We start from the raw sequence: 22,105 nt of genomic DNA, 5'->3' as shown, positions 1-22,105 counted from the left end.
TAAAGCTCTTTCTGATTCTGATTCTGATTCTGATATCCTTATCTGTATGTGTTACAAATTCACGCGAGTATTTTCAATTTGCATGAAGGCTCGTCATGACAGTCTGCGTTCAGACTTTACTGAATGAGGGCTGGTGTCGTGCCGAATTTCGACCCCTGCCGAATTATTACCCCCCTAGTATTGGTAGGTTTAGGATTAGTTGTGGGGGAGGGGTTAGGATTAGGGGTGGGGTTAGGATTAGGCAATCAGGTACTGACTTCAACGAGGGGGGTAATAATTTGGCAGGGGGTTGAAATTCGGCACAACACCGGCGCGCGCATGTGCGTCTAACGGAACACAGTAGAGAGGGAGACGATATATCCAGCGCAAACATATTCAATTTGCTGTATTATCTGTTGCTGGACGTTAAGTTTAGGTTTAAAAGTCAATATGTAATTGAAGTATTTAATGACAGTGGTAACTGTAAAAGGATAACTGCATGTAATTGAATATAAATTTAAGATGTTTCTTACATAGCCTACATGAAAAAGAAATGACAGTAGCAGGTGTCCAGAGTGAATGTATGTTCCTGCAGAACATTCCTCTTATCGGTTAACACAGATGATTTTATTTTTCTTTGTTATCTTTATTATTATCTCCATTTTTAATGTAGGGATTTAAAACTGTAATTTTGCTGTATAGCTCTTTTGCACATAGCATAGATATAAATCTATTCACTCTGTTTTCATAGCTTTCAGCTGGCACGTTTGGGCAGGATGTGGAATAGTGTGTTTTGTCAATAAAATAAAATAAAAATGAAAATTGGGCTTTTTATCCGATTAATCTAAGAAATTATTGGCCAACTAATCGATTATCAAAATAATCATTAGTTGTGATATGCATATTGCGATATGTATATTTGCGATATTGTGATAATTTCTACTGTACATATTGTCGACGTGGAGCCTGTCTTTCCTCGGTTGAAACACTGAGCGATTACATGAGACATGATATATATTTCAGAAAGTTGTACTGTATCTTTAAAGCTACACTGTGTAATTTTTTTTGTTGATTCTTAGCAAAAAACACTTAGTTCGTTCAAAAATATATGTGCTCATTAATGTATATTTACTTCTTTCAAGTAATAAAGTATTCTTGTAAGTTTATAATCTGCCATTGAAAGTACATACGGGTGAGGGGTTCGAATGCCGCTCGCCATGTTGCCCCTCCATCTTGAAACTACATTAGTTGTCCAAAGAGGGACCTGTAATACCTGTAAATTCAAGCTTCGCCTTTCGCGCTTTACACTCAGTGACACAGAGACAAATGCGAGGGGGAGATTACTCGCGACTGCCGGCAGATTTGAAAGATTGCTGATGGAGGATCACGCCTATTCTCGAGGACATGTAGCAGAGTCGCCAAGGAAGCGAAAGAGAGAATTTAAACGTCAACGCGACAGGCAAATCAGCAAGACCAAAGTCAATACTGGAGTAACTTTTCCCAAATGGAAAGAGCTCATGAGGAGCAAAGATTTTAAAACGGACGCCAAAGTCGCCTGCTTTCTTCTCGACAGGTAATTCAGCCTATTTGTGTAAATTCGAAGTTTTATAGTTGCTTGTCTAACCATAGCATGGTTGTGCATAACGCCAGAACGACCTCTAGTATAACTTGCGTTACTTTTCCTCACGTCAATGGTGAAAACGTATTGTTTACCTTGTAATATAAATCTGTGCTGTGACGGATCACAGGTGATAGTTTTAAAGGCGCAATTGGACGAAGTTGAACTGGAAGCCGTTAATCTTGGAATAATACGGCCACCGTAGGAGTTAAAACGCCCTCGAAATTGAAAGGAACAGAAACTAATATTCACTGGGTAGTCATATACAATTTCACCGCTAGATGGGGGAAAATATCACACAGTGTAGCTTTAAACATGACTTCAGATGTTTATTCGGTGCTGTAGTAATAAAGCGGAAGAGATGATCGGTTCACGTGCCACACTGTTGCTTCGGTTGAACTGAGGTGCTACAGCGATCTATCATGCATAAAGACTGCCAAAATGGTGTTTATTGTTTGAATTTTTAAATATAATTGACAGAATTTAAAATCTGAGACTTTTTCATGTCAGAAAAAACACACAAAGCTTAATGCGATTTATTGGCTGGGAGGTGCTACAAAGCTTTGTTCACATAACTGAAAACAGCATAGACTGAAAGATAGATTCTTGGGATTTAAGAATTGATATCTGTTCTTCAAAATGAGAATCAATTAAAATCAAAAAAGATTATTTTTTTTTAACCCAGCCCTAGTATCTGCTGTCATACCCATACAGTTGGCAGAATCATCTTTCAACAAAAGTTTCATTGTGAATGTTCCATTACACTCATTTGCAAAACTACCCACAGTCAAATGCTCTGAACAAACATATAGGCTAATCCTCTGACGCAATCCGTGATGACGTTAAAAATAAACTATCCACTTGTTCCTGACGTGGGTGTCAAAGTTGTCATGAAATGGAAGTTGCGATAATCTGTTATTCTCTATTGTGACGTACACTCACCTAAAGGATTATTAGGAACACCTGTTCAATTTCTCATTAATGCAATTATCTAATCAACCAATCACATGGCAGTTGCTTCAATGCATTTAGGGGTGTGGTCCTGGTCAAGACAATCTCCTGAACTCCAAACTGAATGTCAGAATGGGAAAGAAAGGTGATTTAAGCAATTTTGAGCGTGGCATGGTTGTTGGTGCCAGACGGGCCGGTCTGATCTGCTCAGTTACTGGGATTTTCACGCACAACCATTTCTAGGGTTTACAAAGAATGGTGTGAAAAGGGAAAAGCATCCAGTATGCGGCAGTCCTGTGGGCGAAAATGCCTTGTTGATGGTAGAGGTCAGAGGAGAATGGGCCGACTGATTCAAGCTGATAGAAGAGCAACTTTGACTGAAATAACCACTCGTTACAACCGAGGTATGCAGCAAAGCATTTGTAAAGCCACAACACGCACTTGAGGCGGATGGGCTACAACAGCAGAAGACCCCACCGGGTACCACTCATCTCCACTACAAATAGGAAAAAGAGGCTACAATTTGCACGAGCTCACCAAAATTGGACAGTTGAAGACTGGAAAAATGTTGCCTGGTCTGATGAGTCTCGATTTCTGTTGAGACATTCAGATGGTAGAGGCAGAATTTGACGTAAACAGAATGAGAACATGGATCCATCATGCCTTGTTACCACTGTGCAGGCTGGTGGTGGTGGTGTAATGCTGTGGGGGATGTTTTCTTGGCACACTTTAGGCCCCTTAGTGCCAATTGGGCATCGATTAAATGCCACGGCCTACCTGAGCATTGTTTCTGACCATGTCCATCCCTTTATGACCACCATGTACCCATCCTCTGATGGCTACTTCCAGCAGGATAATGCACCATGTCACAAAGCTCGAATCATTTCAAATTGGTTTCTTGAACATGACAATGAGTTCACTGTACTAAAATGGCCCCCACAGTCACCAGATCTCAACCCAATAGAGCATCTTTGGGATGTGGTGGAACGGGAGCTTCGTGCCCTGGATGTGCATCCCACAAATCTCCATCAACTGCAAGATGCTATCCTATCAATATGGGCCAGCATTTCTAAAGAATGCTTTCAGCACCTTGTTGAATCAATGCCACGTAGAATAAGGCAGTTCTGAAGGCGAAAGGGGGTCAAACACAGTATTAGTATGGTGTTCCTAATAATCCTTTAAGTGAGTGTATATCTGAGTGAAACAGCTTTTTGAACATTTCCAAAAATGTAGGGGGCTTGATATTGTCCATTTGAAATTGATTGGATCTATTGCTTCAATCTCATGTGAGTGACAGGTTGTCCCGCCCTCACGCCAGTAAAAACATCATCAGATGTGTCACTGCAAGGAGAGGGAAGTTATTTTGATTTAAAGATTACAAGGGCACATGACTTTAAAAAAATAATAATAATTGTGTGCACGGATAAATAATTTCTAATAAGTACTACAGTATAAGAATTGTCCATTTTGATATCATGGTGACTTGAGGGCTGAGCCGCTGAAGCGACCCCTAATGGCCACGTGAATAAACTGAATCTGCCGTGTGGGAAGGAGCAAGATGGTAAGGGGTAAAATGAAATGGAGAAGTCTGTGGGCAGGCGCGCCGAGACGACAGGCAGCAAGCTTGCAGACACAAACCTGGCAGGGGATGTGAAGAAGGCAGGCCTCTTCTCCACCCGCATACCAGTCAGCGTGTGAACAGCAGCCAAGCGTTCTCTACGCTGACACAGTGTCTGTGCTGCAGCTATGGTTTTATTTACAGATTTAGACCGTTAGTCACACAAGCACATTACCAGTTATGTGTAAAAACAAGATCACTTCCTTCCTAGAATGTCTACATGGACCCCCTTTAAAGAAAACCAATTGAAACCTCTAGATCAATGATTTTGTAAGTGTTATTAGAGAGCAAATGGAGAAATATAATTGGACAGCATTCATTTCCAGAGTCATTAAGTCTTAATCGGTTGTATTGTGTTGTGTTCTGTTTTGTTTGCTCTTTTACACTGCAATGGAAAAGGAAAAAAAAAAGTGCATTCACTAGGTTATGCCACTGATTTAAATGTAACTTTGATGAAATGTGTTGATCAAATAATGTGTAGTGTGGCTAGAGTCAAGGTTTAGGGATTAGAGCAGTAGTTTGCGGTCCTGGTCCTCAAGTAACACAGTTGTCACGACCGGCTCAAAGCCGTGGCAAATGAAATGGAGGACATAGTGATTGGATTGCAGAAATAAACATTTATTAATATAAATAGAAGAATATATAAAACAAGAAAACATGGTCATCTGTAATATCTGTCAGGTGCATGGATGTAAGCGTATCAACCACAGAAAACAAAATACTAAACCAAATAACAAAAGCAAATTTAACCTAAGAACAAACCAGAGCCCAACTCAAACTCAAAGTAACTCGGAGAAAGACCTCTCCTTCAACACTAGCAAGCTTAAACTTTTATAGAGGAATGAACAGGTGGACATCGTTCCCTTGAGTCGCCTAGCCACACCCACTAGCCGGCCGTAGCAGGAAGAGTAGAGAGACTCGTCACACAGTACTGCACACTTTGGGTGTCACACCAATCTGAAAGGTGCTGCCTTTACAGGCAGTATACGGAGAAAAAAAAAATCAAGACGTCCAAATTCAATGTGCATAACATCCTGTCTACTGAGATGTCTTCATCTGGCTGGTCTTTGAAGGCAGCATTGTATCCTCCACTGCCCATGATATCCCACAATCTTGTGCGTTTAGTTCAGTGGTTGCTGGGAAGAATAAAAATGCTGTTTTGAAGGAGTAGTTGATCAGGTAAATTCAGTCTTTTTCAACTTATGACTCAATTTCTACTGAGAAATAAGCAATGTAGTGATATTATTGTTGACTTGTGAGAAATTAGCCTACTTCTGATGTTACTCATTTTTAAGCCACTTCAGAAAATCATCTGCAAAACAAATACATGTAATTGTAATTGTAAATATTTGCTTGTGTTATGTCTAAAGCAAATTTCTGTTTCTTAAGAACTCTACAAAATCACATCTAATGAGAACAAGAACAAATTCAAGTGAAATTTTGTCATAACCAAGCCAATAATAGAATTTTCACCATTCGGATGCAACCAGGAAGGTGTTGTAATGGCGTCTACCAACAGGAGCTAATGAGAAGTGTGCTAAAGCAAATCCTGACTCCCAAGCTCTTTAAAAGTGGCAAAAGCCCAAAACATATATATATAATAATAATAATAATAATAATAATAATTATGATAACAATAATGATAATAATAAACATTAAGGGCAATTCCATGCAAAGGTCATCCCTCGTTATGTTGGGTTTTTCCCTCTTGGTTAAAACATGAATATTCATCATAATCCTATGATCAAGCTGACAAAATAATAATAAAAATGCAATCATATTGACACAAAATAAAATGTGATCATTTTCGTCTCACGACTGTGCTTTGAACTGCACAAACTGGCTGAAAACCATGCGATAATTTAGACAAATCATAAAACTGACATGATTGTGAGTGCGACACTGACAATAGTGTCTATCATAGTGTCAATAGTTCACCTGACTGTGGAGGAAACCTGCAATTTGAACACCTATTGACCTATATAATAAACATTTATATTTGTTAATGTATTTTAGCAAGCAGTTCTGTTGGTAAGAAAATCAGGGTCTCTATATTGAGTCTTGAACAACGTACGCGCTTGTAAGCATGAAAAATAATCCATAACCATTTGCAATACAGCGATTTAGTATAATAAAGTTGATTAATTGTGCAATCTTACCATACTGGTATCACAGATTTCGATATTTGGTGGTTTATATGCCTGCTTGAGGTCTCTGTTAAAGTTTTAAAGCAGTCTTTTAGTGCCGCTTTCAGAGTGGTCACATTTGTAACGGAGAACTGTCACACCCATAACATTGTTTTTTCCTCATAAATGCTGACACGGAAAATAAAATAAAATGAATGTTTGTACAGTGTAATTCACAGAACTTGTCAATACACAGAAAATATGTTGTCCGCTAAAACTTAGAGACTTTTTTTTGTCATGTCCGTACCGTATATTTCCCTCATCTAAAATATAAAACGTGTGTGCTGACTGATATTTTTCTAATGTATGGACTGCTTTAGAGAGGGATTATGAATATATAAACAGACAGTTCAATATACTGGTATTAAATTCTGCAAATGTCACGTCTATAACGCTGGAATTGCCCTTAACAAAGATTAGTAAATGCTCAAATAAAAACACTCAGTAGTATTCATTAATGTTCATTAGTACATGTGTTGGCAAACATGAACTAACAATGTTAACAAATCAGACTTTATTGTGAGGTGTTACCAATAGTCTTGATAGCTTTCACTCTGGGACAGTCTTATAATTGGTATGATTTTCAGCATAATTCAACATATCATTTTCTCTGCTTCTTAGGCAGAATGTGATAATTTCCAGTCATTTTCTAAACCATAGAAACACGAGTTCGTGGACAGATTACTCAAAGACTGCTCTTCAAGGACATAATGGAAAGCTAATTTTGACAACCATACTCGTATATCTGATAATGTTCTGTTTCTCTGTCTGTTATCCAGTATGACCAGACCCTCTTATGGAGGAGAAATAAATACCTCATTCTTAACCGAGACCATCGAGTGGGCGCTGCCTCATTTTGCATTCAGTTTCTGTCCGGGGTCCGTCAGAATTCAAAACATGCATGTTTAGCATTTCATTTTCACTCTATCACATCCCACTTAATATCATGATGCTTCTCCCACCTGCTGAGTCCATCACTGATACAATGAGAAATTAATGAGACATTCCCGGTAAATGCTAGTTTGCAGCCCACGGCTAGTGTTGTCCTCCAGTGGTAGGAGATTCACACAACATGGATCCACCTTTATCATCAATGGGATGTCCCTTGTCAATGGCACTACTTCAAAGACTAACTTGCTCTTTTCTACTCCACACGGACTAACTTAGAGAGGGAACATTAGAGAAGTCATGGGTAAATGAAAGTCATTACAGACTCCAGACGTTACAGCGAGCGCTATTCGGAAAAATGTCAAAAGCGTTTTGATTTTAGGCGGGTTACGACTCTGAAACTGCTGCATTATCTTCCATTGGTAATCAGGAATCACATCAAATACACCACAGGGTACGCAGAAATAGAAAAATGTGCTAACTTCAGGGGATGGTGTTTGAACAGAAATTGAGAGAAAGAAAGAGATGCCATAAAACCCTTGATGTTTGCAATACCAATGTCCAAGTGATGGTCTTGCTAATCACAAGAGCACATGAAATACCATCACTAATTAATTGTGTCTGTGTGGGTGTTTTACACAGTGTGTACTCATACATGTCCTCTACATAAACGGAAATAGCTGCATTGTCTGAACGCAATCAATGGCGTTACTTGTGAAAGAAAGTGATGCATCATGCTCATTCTCATGCTCATCATGCGTCATTTTAACATCGGATTGACGAATATATAGTGTGCCTCAGCGAGCCTCGATTAGAAATTACAGTTTTAGTTACATCTTACATAATAGACAAAGAATGATCTGTGAAGTCATGTCTTCCCAAGGATTAGTTTGAAAAGGAACAGTATGTGGCTAAGTGTTTGCATATGCGCAAATGCATAAATGTCTGAGAGTGTGATGCATTTGTAGTTAAAAAGCATGCTTGGCTGAAAAACACCCACTCGGCATCTCAGCGGAGGCTTATAATAACCTGCGATTCTGCATCCTCTCAGCTGGCTCATCAGAATTCTGCACCTCTTCAGGAAAGCTTTAGATATTCCAGATTAACAACCTAGACTGCTACCGGTTTACTTTGCTTTTTTTGTCATATTCCTTCTTGTAAAATAGACAAATATCAGAGGCTTCAGCACTTCAGCTAGATTTCTGTGTATTGGATCAATATAACTGCATGGGGAAAGCAACATATCCATTTGTATTAATGTTTCTGGTGGATGAGTGGCAATTCAAGAAATAAATAAATAATGCACTTCCATTTGATGATGTTGGAGTTTGGTGTCTGCATTTATTTGATCAAAAATACAGTAACAATGTAATGTTGTGGAATTTTATTATAATTTAAAATAACTGTTATCTATTTGAATCTATTTTTAAATGTAATTTATTCCTGTAATAAAGAATCAGCATATTAGAATGATTTCTGAAGGATAATGTGACACTGACGCCTGGAGCAATGATGCTGAAAATTTTGCTTTGCCATCACAGGGATAGATTACATTTCAAAATAGACTATTTATTTTAAATTATAGTCATTTTTCATAATATTACTGTTTTTCTTGAGTTTTGATCAAATAAATGCAGCCTTTGTGAACATAATTTTTCAAAAACAAAAAGACCAGGAGTGTTTATTAATAAATGAAATTTTATGGGTGGAAGAACACTTTCACAATACATTACCTGTGTTGAATTTCTATATATAATTATTCTTCCATTCTAGCTCAAATTTCAATTCAACTTCCTGTGCAGTGTGACCAATTTCATTTAAATTCAATTCAATTCTGAAGTTTGCACAGCCATTACATTAGAATGTCAATAGTCTCATATAGTGCCAAAGGCGGCAGGCATCTTCACCTACGCCTCAGCCAACTCTCCTGGCGCTCAAGTCAGAGCACATAAAAAGGAAGTTAATGCAGACTCTCTTTCAGCCTGTGCACCTTCACCTCACTCCATATTCAAACATCACTGTGCAAGTCCAAATCCAAATCTAACACTTGTGCTGCTGAATGATCCATAGGCTTTCTTGATCAAGCTGCTTGACATGTTGGTAAAACAACGCTGTTACCTTCCTAGGAAATCTCCATTGTTTGAATGCAAAATTCATGAGATCATTGTAGTTAAAAAACACCCAACTGTTTAAACAAAAATGTGTCCTGCGTGACGCCCCAATGAGAGATTAGTAGCACGGCAGGTCAATTAACAACCATCTCACGCGATACTACACTCATCTCAAATAATAACTGTTTATTATCTTCAATCATTCAGTCACTCAGCTTTTGTGCCTCTGTTTCAATAATAAAGGGAATGACATTCATTATTGGATTTGACTATTCAGCTTGACACACAGACAAAGGGATTTGTCAAGCCTTGCTATTTTCGAATCTAACAAAAGCACATTGGCCTGAACAGGCAGTCCATTTTCAGGTATTAGCAGTATGGACACTAACAGTATCTGTTTCTCAGTTTCTCACCCAAAACATCTTGAGTTTTAATGTAAAGAGCTTTTGTGAGACATTTGAGCAGTTTTTATATTTCCAGGCACATGATATTGTGTTCCTTTTACATGTTTGGGCAACATCAAGTGTGTGTGTGTGTTTTGTTGTAGCAGTGAAACTAAAAATAGGAAGTGTGAGGACTGACAACTGACTCACAGGAAGTAAACACTGTACACGGTGAAAATTTCCCTTGTTTAACTTGCCAACAGTCACAGCGGCTGGCGATGTACGACTTAATTTAGTGTAGGTCTGGTTTGAAACCAGTTTTGTTCTGGCAGTGTTGATCTGGTTTTACACTCACTTGATTCTAACGAACCCTGGTGCATTCGTGTTCATCTTACATCATCACAAACATGCATCAGACAGCTGATCAAGAGCCATTCATTTTCCCCTCGTTTGCGTTGCGTGATGACACTACACGCTCACTCTTGCTCGTATCCAAAATAAAAGGTAAATCTAATGATGTCGTCATCGTCTAAAACGCAGTGTGCCCAGTTGCTTTCACATTCACATTACCAATTTGTCATGCGAACCATGCTCTGATTCGAACTAAACAACCAGTGTGAAAGCACCCTTATTGTGTTTTTGGGATCCAATCAAAATGTTACTTAAACAACCATGTTGTTGCTTCTAAGCATTTCTTGTCAAAGGCTAAACTGAGACGTCTTACAGGTTGCTGTTAGATAAGGCAAAATCAGTAAAAAAAAAATATATATATATCAAGTTAATTTTCCAAAGAACAGTGAACAAAATAATTTGCAGGCTGTTGTATGTTTGCGTTATAATATTGCTGGGCTGGTAATTTTAGCTGATTTTTCAAAATGATTTCTGATGTTATTGACACATATCTTGTATTTGATCAAAGAGCATTAAGGACATTATCATCATTAGCTTGCGTAGCCGTTGGTCATGAAATAATGAAATAACGCTGCTTTAATCCCAGCAAATGTTCTTGTTACATTAGCACATATTGGACTAAACTGCAAATAGGACTATTTCTGTGATCACAAGCTAATGCTGCTAGCCGTCCTTAATGCAAGGATTAGGAGAGGCTCTTTATTAAGGCTAAACCTATTAGCTTTACACCTATCATATATTGTGCAGCAATTGCTTGAGCTTATTTCATATCTCCAATTACCACACAATACGAGCCGCAACTTAAAATACTTTTACTTTCTGTGTCCGTTTCTCAAGACTCTGCTTATTATCTTCCCTCCGCTGCGCTGTATCTCTAGTTAGGGCTTCGAATTTGGGTGGAATTAATTCCTTAAGGGCCGCTCGCCTTAATTTCTGTCTCTGCATCAACAGGGAATCGCTAGGGAGCCACAGATTAGGGGCTGCTCACACCAAAACATGATGTTAAGATCAGCCGCAGCAGCGCATGAAATGGATGGTGTCTTTTTGTTGCTGGGCAACTGAAGGAAACATACATTTATTTATTTCCCCTAGAATCTTGTGAGATCTCTTCCTATAATATTCCACAAGTGATATTTTTAATGAACATCTTCACTGCAGAAGTTGCTTGCAAAAGTGCAGGTTTGTAGTACTTTACTCCGAGTGTGAATAGGCTGTAATAGCTATACTTACCAGGAAGAGTACGTTTTTTAAATTTTTTTATGAATTACGTTGCATATTGCATTGCAAAACATTCTAAAAGGTTTTGAGAAGTTTAGCCTTGAGATTGATTTTAATTCACATTTATTTTTATAGCGCTTTTCACAATGTTTTTCTGTTTTTCTGTTTAGGTTCCCACTTCCCAGAAACCTCAGTGACATCATTGTAAAAACATTTTAAAAAAAGCAAATTACTTTGTTTTGTGGGCTCTCTTTGAGAAAAGACCATTATTTTAGAAACTAAATTGCATATGAGCCAAAGTCAGAATGAAAATGCACTTTATTGAAAACGACTGAATCCAGACCAATTATTACCAAGCATCAAATTTTGGCATGAGCAGCTAAAATTTAAAAGCATGCTTTATGTGAAAGTGTTACAGTCTTGTGTGTTGAATACTGATTATTTTATGGCTGTCTTTTTTTTTTTTTTTTACAAAATGATACAATAAAATCTAAACCAAACTTCATCCTTTTTTTTTTTCTTTTTTTTTTATCAATGTCTGTCACTTAAAGTAAATATCAAGTCAAATGTTAAGCAATGAATCATTTTGGTTCTTGCTTGTAACATGCTGTTATCCAGTTCTAGTCAACAATGAACATGCCATTCAGTAGTACTTTACAGAACATTGTGCTTTTATTCAGTCATCTTGCATCTTTCTGCCAAAAAAAGTGTCAGGGAAAGATGTTAGAAATTGAGGTTGTGTATTTATCATCAAATTCATATTAACTGCTAGCTAATGGCTTTTGATAGCAGGGGTAGGAGTTTGTTTTTGTTTTTGTCAGACTGCTTAGACATCACTGTTATCTGAAGTAATTTATTGGCCTCTCTGCATCTTGCTGCTGGCCACCAGATCCTCTCAATCAAAGTCATTTGAGGATGGATAGTTGAAAGTGTGATGTCTTGGCAGACTTTTCTTCAGAGGTTTTCTCTCCAACTGAGCATTGATTAGAAGTATTAAACACTCTCTGTTTGTCATTCTTGATATGCTTTTTGAAATTACTTGACAGTGAGGGCCAAAATACATTTTAAGACGTAGATCAGGCAAATCTAGTTTCTTATCCAATCTTTCCCTTTAAATGTCCTTTTTTTGTACACAAGTCACTATCTCTTTTAATTAATCTGTTCCACTGTGCTCTAGGAATTATGACAAGAAGTTGCCAGTCAGAGATGTTGTATGCACGGCCAACATAAATTGAAATGTTGCTCCTTTGACATTATGATGATACAACTCTGTGGGAAATGGATGGTGGATATGTCACTGTATGTCCCTCTAGTGATTCTAGTGAATGTCTGATGATGACTGATATCATGCCACAAAAGTTTTGATAATCGCGGTAATAGCTAAAGACGGCCAATTAAGGGGACCCCACTGCTTTTAAATTTACGGTATTTCCTGTAAGTTGTTTTCATAAATCATTCTCTAGTCAGTGAACATTAAATACAAAGCCCACTGGCATATGCATCATTCTACTAAATGTGAATGATTTTGCTGAGTCAACATGTATATGTTTAATTATATAACAAATTTTCAGCAAATCTGGTATGTGATATGGAGATGAGGCGAGTCAGCTTTACAGAGCCAGCAATCTTGACAGAAGAGCGAGTCTGCTGCAGGTGAATCTGCTGACATTCTATAGATAAGAGTAATGAAACGATTGCTGTCGGGTGGAGAGTTCATTGCTTCGATTTCCTGAAGCATATGAGGCGTGTGTTCCTTCGTATAATCATACAATATAACGTACTGGTCCACTATGTGGCTGTCACAATATTAATGCGTGTCAAATTAAGTCGTATGTGTGGGTCTATAGCCTAGTTGGTCCTGCCAGCTGTTTAGACACAACACAAAGCAACTTTATGCAGTAAGTAACTATTGAAAACTTTAGACCAGGGGTCTTCAATGTTTTTCAGGGCAAGTACCCCTTAGACGATAGAGACATGGAGCAATGTCGAGAGTGAATCCTGCATTTATATGTAGATGTAACTTCCAAAAGTTTGCAGCGTATATTTAGCCATCGGTCCTCTTAGAAGCATGGAAAACTAAACTTTTATTCAATGGATTATAGCTATATAGCCTCGAAAGAGCACTCACTTTACCACCGCTAGAAAGCTGTCACTCATCTCCATTCGCGATCTCACAATGTTCCATTAAAATCAATAAATTTGTCTACATACACTGCATAATGAATCTCTTACTTACATCGCGCCTTTCTTTGTTAATGAGAGGATTCGCAAGAGCAGGCAAAACTCATTACTGAAAAAAAAAAAAAAAAAAAAAACGTTTTGAGCAGTGATTGGATTCTAACATAAACGCCTCTGATTGTACATTGAGTTCAAGAGATCAACAAACATGTCTGTGATTGGCTACATTTCTCACTGCTGTGACATGCTGTAATGTCACAGCAGTTGCTGTAAATTGCAAAACATGCTGTAAACAGGAACATTTCATGTCCTCCAGAGCACAAACTCAAAAACGCAATGGGGTGTTTGCCAAATCTGTTTCGCCAGTAATATAATATTATTTACAGTATCAACCGAGGGTGCTCTTGCTTTCATTTCAGAATGCTTATATTTAAATTCGACTTTGTGATATTTTTTTTACCCATGTTTAAAAATTAAAATTAAAATTGTGATCAAACATTAATTGGCGGACCTCCTGCAGACCCCCGACTGAAAACCCTTGTTTTAGACTATATAAAAGGGTGCACATTTCTATAATTGTTTGGTATATTTGCAATCATAAGGCATTTGCCGTCGCATCATCCAAGTGGATGCTGCACATTGGTGGTGGTTGAGGAGATTCCCCCATCTATGTAAAGCGCTTTGAGGTCTCAGAAAAAGCGCTATATAAATGTAACGAATTATTAATTAATTAATTATTAATTAATTATGTAATCAACATATTTGATCAAACTTATTAAACATGCAAAGGTTATGCCAGTCTTTTGCAGCAATGACTAAGCAGGTGTGTATTTTGATTGCAGTACGAAGGTGAGAGTGAGAGAAAATGGGGGAGGAGACCTCAAACACATTCTCTGTTTTGTTCTCTCTTACATCAGAAACAATTTGCTATGCTTAATTACCCCCACTTGCATAAAGAGGGGGTACATTTGCATAGCTGTCGAGCATCCTCCCATCACATGAGGATTCAGCCCAACTCCTCAACACAGACACTGTTCTTATCATTTCTCGGGGTATTGTGAAGAGGTCTCCGGGGATGTTGAACAAGGCAGTCTGTTAACACCTGGATGCTGGATTTGATGTTTCAATTTGTGTTTTGTTACAGTGCATTACAGCCAGCAGCTAAATGGACTGTATTTTCTCCAAAATACTTGAATTAGCTGTTTTGATCTACGAGATATATACAGTACCAGTCAAAAGTTTGGAAACACTACTATTTTTAATGCTTTTGCAATAAGTCTGTTATGCTCATCAAGCCTGCAGTTAAAAAACAGTAATATTATGAAATATTATTACAATTTAAAATAATGGTTCTCTTTTTTAATATACTTTAAAATGTAATTTATTTTTGTGATGCAAAGCTGAATTTTCATCAGCAAGTACTCCAGTCTTTGGTGTCTTATGATCCTTCAGAAATCATTCAGGGATGAAGTTCCACATTTGCGGCTATCCAACACGAAAATGTTTGCAGCAAAGCCTTTCACAATATTTTCTTCAGATAACTCCAAATTTCTCCCACACACTGGACTTGATTTTTGATGACGTATTGAGACTTCGACCTGGTATTGAAGGTTATTCATTTAAATTGTAATATTAATGGACTCTAAAATATCTGTTATATATATTAAGGACAGGGGCAGTACATGTAAAATACAATTTATGCAGTGTGAAGTATATTTTTGTCTTTGAGAATCATAACGTACTCAAAAACATTTAGAAAAGGTTGTGTCCGATACCTTTTCTAAATGTTTTTGAGTATTTTATGATTCTAGCTGGTCACACCACTTGTTTGGCAGGAGGTGAAACTTTCACAAATTGGTGCGAGTGTGCTGCATTTGTAGGTATTATGGTATTAAGGTGTTATGTGAGACTACAGAAGTTTTCCTATTTCTAAGATCATAATTTTTTAGGAAAACAATGTAATACAAACCTTAATTTCATTCAGAAAGACTTGTCTAAGATTTTTTTTTTCTCTCAGAACAGAACAAAAACTGATCGTTGACAAATTTACCCAGTGTTAACCACTTTGCCACTTTCTTTTTTCTTTTTTGGAGGGGATTGTTGATATAAATATGAAAGCCCTAGACCACTGTCTAATTACTCTGGAAAATACTAATTAGACTTGATCCAAAGATACAATAAGAGATGGCAATCTTGCTCAATTTGAACATTTCAAAACAAATCTAGTCTGTGTTGTTTGATGTTTATCATTAGCTTTAATTGTAAGGCTCAAGTCACATACATTAAAGCAGAACTTGGTAACTTTTTTAACTTAATAAAACTGTCTAGAAATCATTTGGATGGTTAAACAACCTGTTCTGGTGATATTGGTGACTTTCCCCGCTCCCCCCAGCGTTCCCAGGCGGAAAACCAACCTTGCAACTTGGGGACTACCGTCCCGGCAAGATAGAAATTGGAAGTCTCGTGAGAAGCGAGAACGATTGCTTTACGGCAATTCGACATAAATCAAGCATAGCGTTAGTTCTGGCAGGTCACGTTAGTCAAGCTCGCATCAGCTGACCCTCAGCTGATCCACATCTACCTATAGGAATACGACACCTATCACCGTATACATATATAAGCTCCTTCAGTATTATCAGCAGCTATCGCGTTTCTCAGGAGCAAATTACCCTCCTCCATCCCCAGCTCCTCCTCTCGCCCAGTCAGGATTTGACATTCTGATTCCCCTTGAATCAGAATAATTATTGAATAATGTTGTACTTTAAATCTTGAATTAAATATATTTGCAAATTTTCATGTTGGTTCTGTTCTGTTTACCCCAAGGGGGATTATTGCTGCTCTCCCTGCTCTTATCCATGCTAGGCTGCATGGATGCGCAGGGAGTTCTCGCCCAGAACGGAACCATTCCGCCAATCCAAACTGTATGCTAATTGTCAATCATATTTGACGGTAGTGGTCCTGACAGAAACACACACGCATGTATGATGTATTACCAGATTACCCACCTCAGTAGACATAGCTCCACACGATACAGTTGGCTTGCTCCGATCAAAACAAACGCACATGAGCAGCGGTAGAGAGGGGGAGGAGGCCGCCGCAAGTGAGTTTTTTACGACCGTGTTGTGAAATAGATGCCCCACAGCTGTAGGGGGAGCTCGTGGGGAAAACATGCGACAACAAAAGGGAAAATCAGCAAAGAAGTGACTAAAGTTCGCTAGAGTTGCCGAGTTCTGCTTTAAAGTCATTCCATTACCACAGTGGAAATCAATCGATTTGTGAGCTGCTTCGCAGATGCAGCCATGAAAAGTACTCGTACATTTGCCTTCCAGAGAGAGATATTGCCAGTCCAATTAACCTCTCTGGCACAACATGCGTATTATTCTCAGTGCTGTTACTTTAAACTCATCTGAGACTCAAGTACTCTCAGAATTCAACCATATTATTAAGAAAGGAAACCAATGCACTATATCATGAAGCTGTTACTTCTAATAGAAATATAAGATGAAGTAATTTGGTACCTGATATTATTCCATGAAATATGTCAATTAGTTATTTATTTAATCAAGTATTAATAAATAAAATAAATATTGTGTTTGTAATGCTTTAGAATGAATGAAATTCAGGTTTCTAGTATTCAATGCATAATAACAAATAAATAAATACTTTAGCCAGAATTTTTATTATTTATACCAAGAGCATGTCTCACTCCCATTCTCCCCAGGGATATTATTTGCCATTAGTAGTTTTTGCTTTGAAAAATGCCTTGGACAACCTTGCAACAAAATTATGTAGATAATGACACTTAAAACCCTCCCTTCTTGCTTTTTAGAGATTCATTACTGTATGCAAATGACCACACACACAGGCAAGGTGTGTGGTGGATTGATGGACTCCAGTTCTATTAGTCATTGCACTGGTTAATTATGATGAAATAAGGTCCACAGCCCAAGTTGAACAGTGGTGCCTTGGTCCCTCCTACTTGTTCACAGCATTCACTCTCTTCAGTGATCACATCATAATTATCAGTTACACAGTGTTAGTTTGCATCTGTAACACAGACTGTTTTTTTGTCCGCAGCATTTAAGTGTCATAAGGGATAGTGGAGTTTTTGCTTGAATTAAATTTCACTGTTAATTGCGCCAAGTTTTAAGGATAAAATTATATTTATAATCAGCTTAATTTACATAAAGAGGTGTGTTTGTGGTGAAGAGAATGACAGTGATTTAAATGAAATACAATGAGGGCTTTTAGTGCTCGATGAATAAAATGCAGGTTTTTGTGCTGCAATGCTCCACATAAAAGTAGTGCAACTCTTTTATGAATTCGGTCCAGTGACCCTTGAGGCCTTTATCAGAATTGTGATTCATTACGATTTTGGTCTCTGTTCCATTTTAAGTCTTTTGTGTCATTGCCTTGATACATTAGTCCAGTTGAATGTGCCAGCACAAATTACTTTAGGCCCTGAATGGGACATGTGCATGGAATGTGATAAATATTATAGCGCTAGTTGTAGTCAGGCCTGTAAGCGATTAGGGGAGTGGGTGGGTGGCTGGAATTCACATTATATTGATTTAAAGATTAAGCCTTTATGTATCCGTAGTGTGTAAGTGCCCCAGTCTGGTCTTTTCACTGTAGTGGGTTTATTGTCAGTTGAGTGTGTTCTTTCCCTACAGGTAACCTTTAAGATATTTTCTCCAGTTAATGGTTGTCATTTAGGTTCAGTGAAAGGCCAACATGATACAGATATGATGACTTAATTTTGTTAACCTTTGAAAATGGTCAGATTTGGTTAGATATGTGTGTGTAAAGGGAGAGAGACCATGCTATAGCATTCCATGAATGCCAAGAGCTCTTTGAATGTGACAAGATTTATTGGTGTAATATCACTGGTCCATTAGCACCAGCACACCACGAAAGAAATGGCCAGATCACTCCTAAAGTTTAAAAAACTACAATAAATTGGTGAATTAATGTAGGTCACAGGTTGCTAACCAGTACATTTGTATTCCAACCCCATTTTTTTCCTTCAATATGGGGGGGGGGAATCCAAAATGATAAACTAGAACATCTACACTAGAAACTAATCTCTGCTGGAAATGAAATTAATATTCAGAACAGAGATATAGATATTCTGTGTTGTAGAACTGTCTAAAGCTGTTTGGAACATTACAGAGTTCCTTTGAAAACACACTGATGAAATAAACCGTGAAATTGACTTGAGCAATATCATAATGCTTTGTGTTTTCAATAGAAAATGAATCTACTGTCAGGCGCTGTCAGATCCAACAAGATCCGCCTCTGACACTTCAGAGTGTAAAGCAGCACTTTCACACTCTATGATCAAGTTGTCTGACATTTGCCTGCATAAATCAAGTGTCTTTTTTTGGACTTCCTGTCACATACACTCATGTATTTGTCCCTTGTGTGTCATCCTGACCTTTTGTTTCCTGAAGGTGGGCGGCAAGAGTCATAACTATTACGTAGTGAGTTGTCACTCAGTATGTGTAGACATGGGAATGAATGGCGCAGGGGTCTCACCCGTAAACTTCCAGGATCTTATTATGGCAGATACGCTTTGAGAGGCTAATCGGTTATTGTAGTATTATGAATAAAGCGCACATTTTCTTACTCAAGACCATTCTGCTGTGGCACTCTGGGATTAGAGATGCCCTTTGTGCTCGATAAACGTGCATCTGTATCCATGACAGTCGTCAAAGCAACAGATATGACAAATTCTGAAAAAGACCATGATATGTCATTAGCCTATTCATAATGTCTTCCTGTCTTCAAACATATGAAAATGATGTTTGCTTGTGCTTGTTGTATACAAAATTATAAAGATTCACGTGGATGTGAAAGGTGGATGTGAAATGGTTTCGCAGACAGATTGATCCAGAAACACATTGTGAGTTTATGCACTAAAGGAAAATCTCAGTTTTCTATTTTTTCTACTCCATTTAAAGGTTGATTTTGGGAAAATTTACTCTAAAAGGATTTCAAACTAATTTTGACATTATTTGACACAATTAAATAGATTCAAACACATTTTATAATGAACAATTAAGACCAAGAGTGATCGTCCAAATGCCGGCAAAGGTGTGAGTAAATCGGTTGAATGAATGAAAGACAGACTCAGTTGTTTGGTTCCTGAATGGATCAGTGTTTTTGAATGAATTGATTGAAAGATATATTGTAGTAAGAATACAAATCTGAAAATGGAAATTTGTTCAGTCAACATTGATGTAAAATACCCAGTGTGTGTGGAAATGCTATTGTGATTGCAGCCAGGCCAATATGAGTTCTAGATGACACCCACTGCTCAGATGTCCTTCAAAGCTACTCTTTGAACTCTCAGCACTATGGTGCAAAGACACCCGCAGAGACTGCAACTAGGTTTTGCAACCAAACCTTTCAGACGACTGCTCCGAAAGACCCGCTTTGACCAAAACAATCTGCTCCCCTGACGTAAATGGGAAAAGCTGAACTCCCCTGGGGGATTCCGTTTAAACTTAAGCAGACCTTCATTGGCTTCAGAGATGAAAATGAAATGGGCATGCTTGCAAGATCGCCTTGTCATAGCAAAAATAATCATTTTAATTTTCTCTTCTGAATGTCAGGATGAGACAGCTTAGTAAAAGAAAGTAATTCAGATTGTAATTTTAACTCATGTTGCGCAATCACTGAACAGCGAGATCTTGTGAAGATCAATAAGCTATGCATGTTTTATTTCTATTACCTTCGTGTCTATGCAAAGATCACCCGTGCTTGTATTATAAAACCTGATTTGTTCTCACTTTCTTTTAGATTTAGAGGCCTTTGAGAGTTACTAGTTGTTGGCAGACCTTGAACATCTAATGCAATGTGCATGCCTTAGACAGTGATTGACAACTGATGGATTTTGCTGGCCATATAATGGAAAATAACGTTCTGAAATTGTAACTTGTCATTGGTGCCCTGCTGGCCGTCCTGGTTACTGAGGCTGGTTGCTGGACCCTCTGCGGCTGCTCCATGGGTGGGCTCAGCAGTAGCATATGGTCAGAAAGCTGTCATAACCACACACAGGTTTCTCTTTCTGGCTCTGGCCTGTACATCCAAAAGCTTTTATATGCATCTTCCAAAAAGATTATCTTAATTAGTCCTAACAGATATAGCTGACCTGGAATCTTTTGCTGTGCTACAGAACAGACTGCTATGTTCTATTCAGTTCATTAACACTTTATACATTGAACAAAAATTGTCCTTCATCAATGTCTATGGCTCTTTTCCAAACCTATTGAATTATCTTGCTGTGTACTGGCCTCATAGGCAGCTGTTTATTGCATACTACATTGCATACAATGCATACTTCATACCAATTTTAATATCAATGTTATTGTGTCATTTTGTGCATATTCAAGATAGCCGATAGCAGGGTGGGAATTATGTAATTTTAGGGGCAAGGCCATTTGGCCTCCACCTTTTCTTTTTTTTTAGGGGCACCAAGGCCATATGACAGGGCACAAAGGCCATCGTACAATTCGATGGTTTTCCCATTCAGATTGATACCATAACATCCTAATTTGGAATAAGACATGGATTATGACTTTTTTTATAAAAAAACAAAACATTTTTTAATGAGAGAGAGAGCACCATTACATCCAGAAGGTACACACCCTCACACAACAATAGAAACAACACAAATGCCAATAAAAGCATTCAGAAACAACACAAATGCCAATAAAAGCATTCAGAAACAACACAAATGCCAATAAATTAATAATTTCCTGCATTGTCGAACGCTCTTCTTCATGTGTTTCAAATATGGACTATAATGTTCAGTAGAGCGCCCTCAGGCTGCTGGTATGAATTGAAAACACAGCACATCAGTATACAGCGCTCATAATGATTACATCGACGCATTTGGCTATAAATTCAATAAAATATTATTCCTGTCAATAGAAATCTGATGTAAACTGAGAATATATAAATATTTCTCCAAATCTGCACACTTTTGAGCTAAAAGCCGTGAGGGACGTTGTTTTGTGAATCGCTTTCATGACGACAGCACAGGAGTTTTTTTATCAATGGGAGCGTCTGACGCTCATAATTCATATTAAAGGTATCGACTCATTTTTGCATTTCATAACTCCTGACACAAATTAAGACATAACTGTCAATATAAATTTCTCAGAATACAATAGTGGTCAAATACTGAAACGTGAGTCTTATATCTTTTTAATGATGTAAGTTATAGTTTGTCAAGGTAATAACATTAAATCTTATAGTAACTGAACTATAAAAAAAAAAAAAAACACTTCAGTGCGCCGACGCCGTTACCTCTGGAACCTTGCAAAGGGCCCTTTTCTGAAAAGGGCACTTACTGTATCTACTAGCAAATAGATTTTGATATTTTTAGGTCAAACCGTTCTTGTCTGTCAGTCATATAATGCAGGTCTATGGTCACGGTCTCAAAGAGCAGCCATCCACAGAGTCCAAATTAAAACAATTCCCCATCGTCCAAATTAAACAATTCCCCATCGTAAGTACACATTGATGGCCTAAGACACGAAACGAGCGGTTGGTGT

Source organism: Rutilus rutilus (genome assembly GCF_951802725.1).
Source record: "Rutilus rutilus genome assembly, chromosome: 14".
Taxonomy (NCBI): domain Eukaryota; kingdom Metazoa; phylum Chordata; class Actinopteri; order Cypriniformes; family Leuciscidae; genus Rutilus; species Rutilus rutilus.
This window is presented reverse-complemented; position numbering follows the sequence as displayed.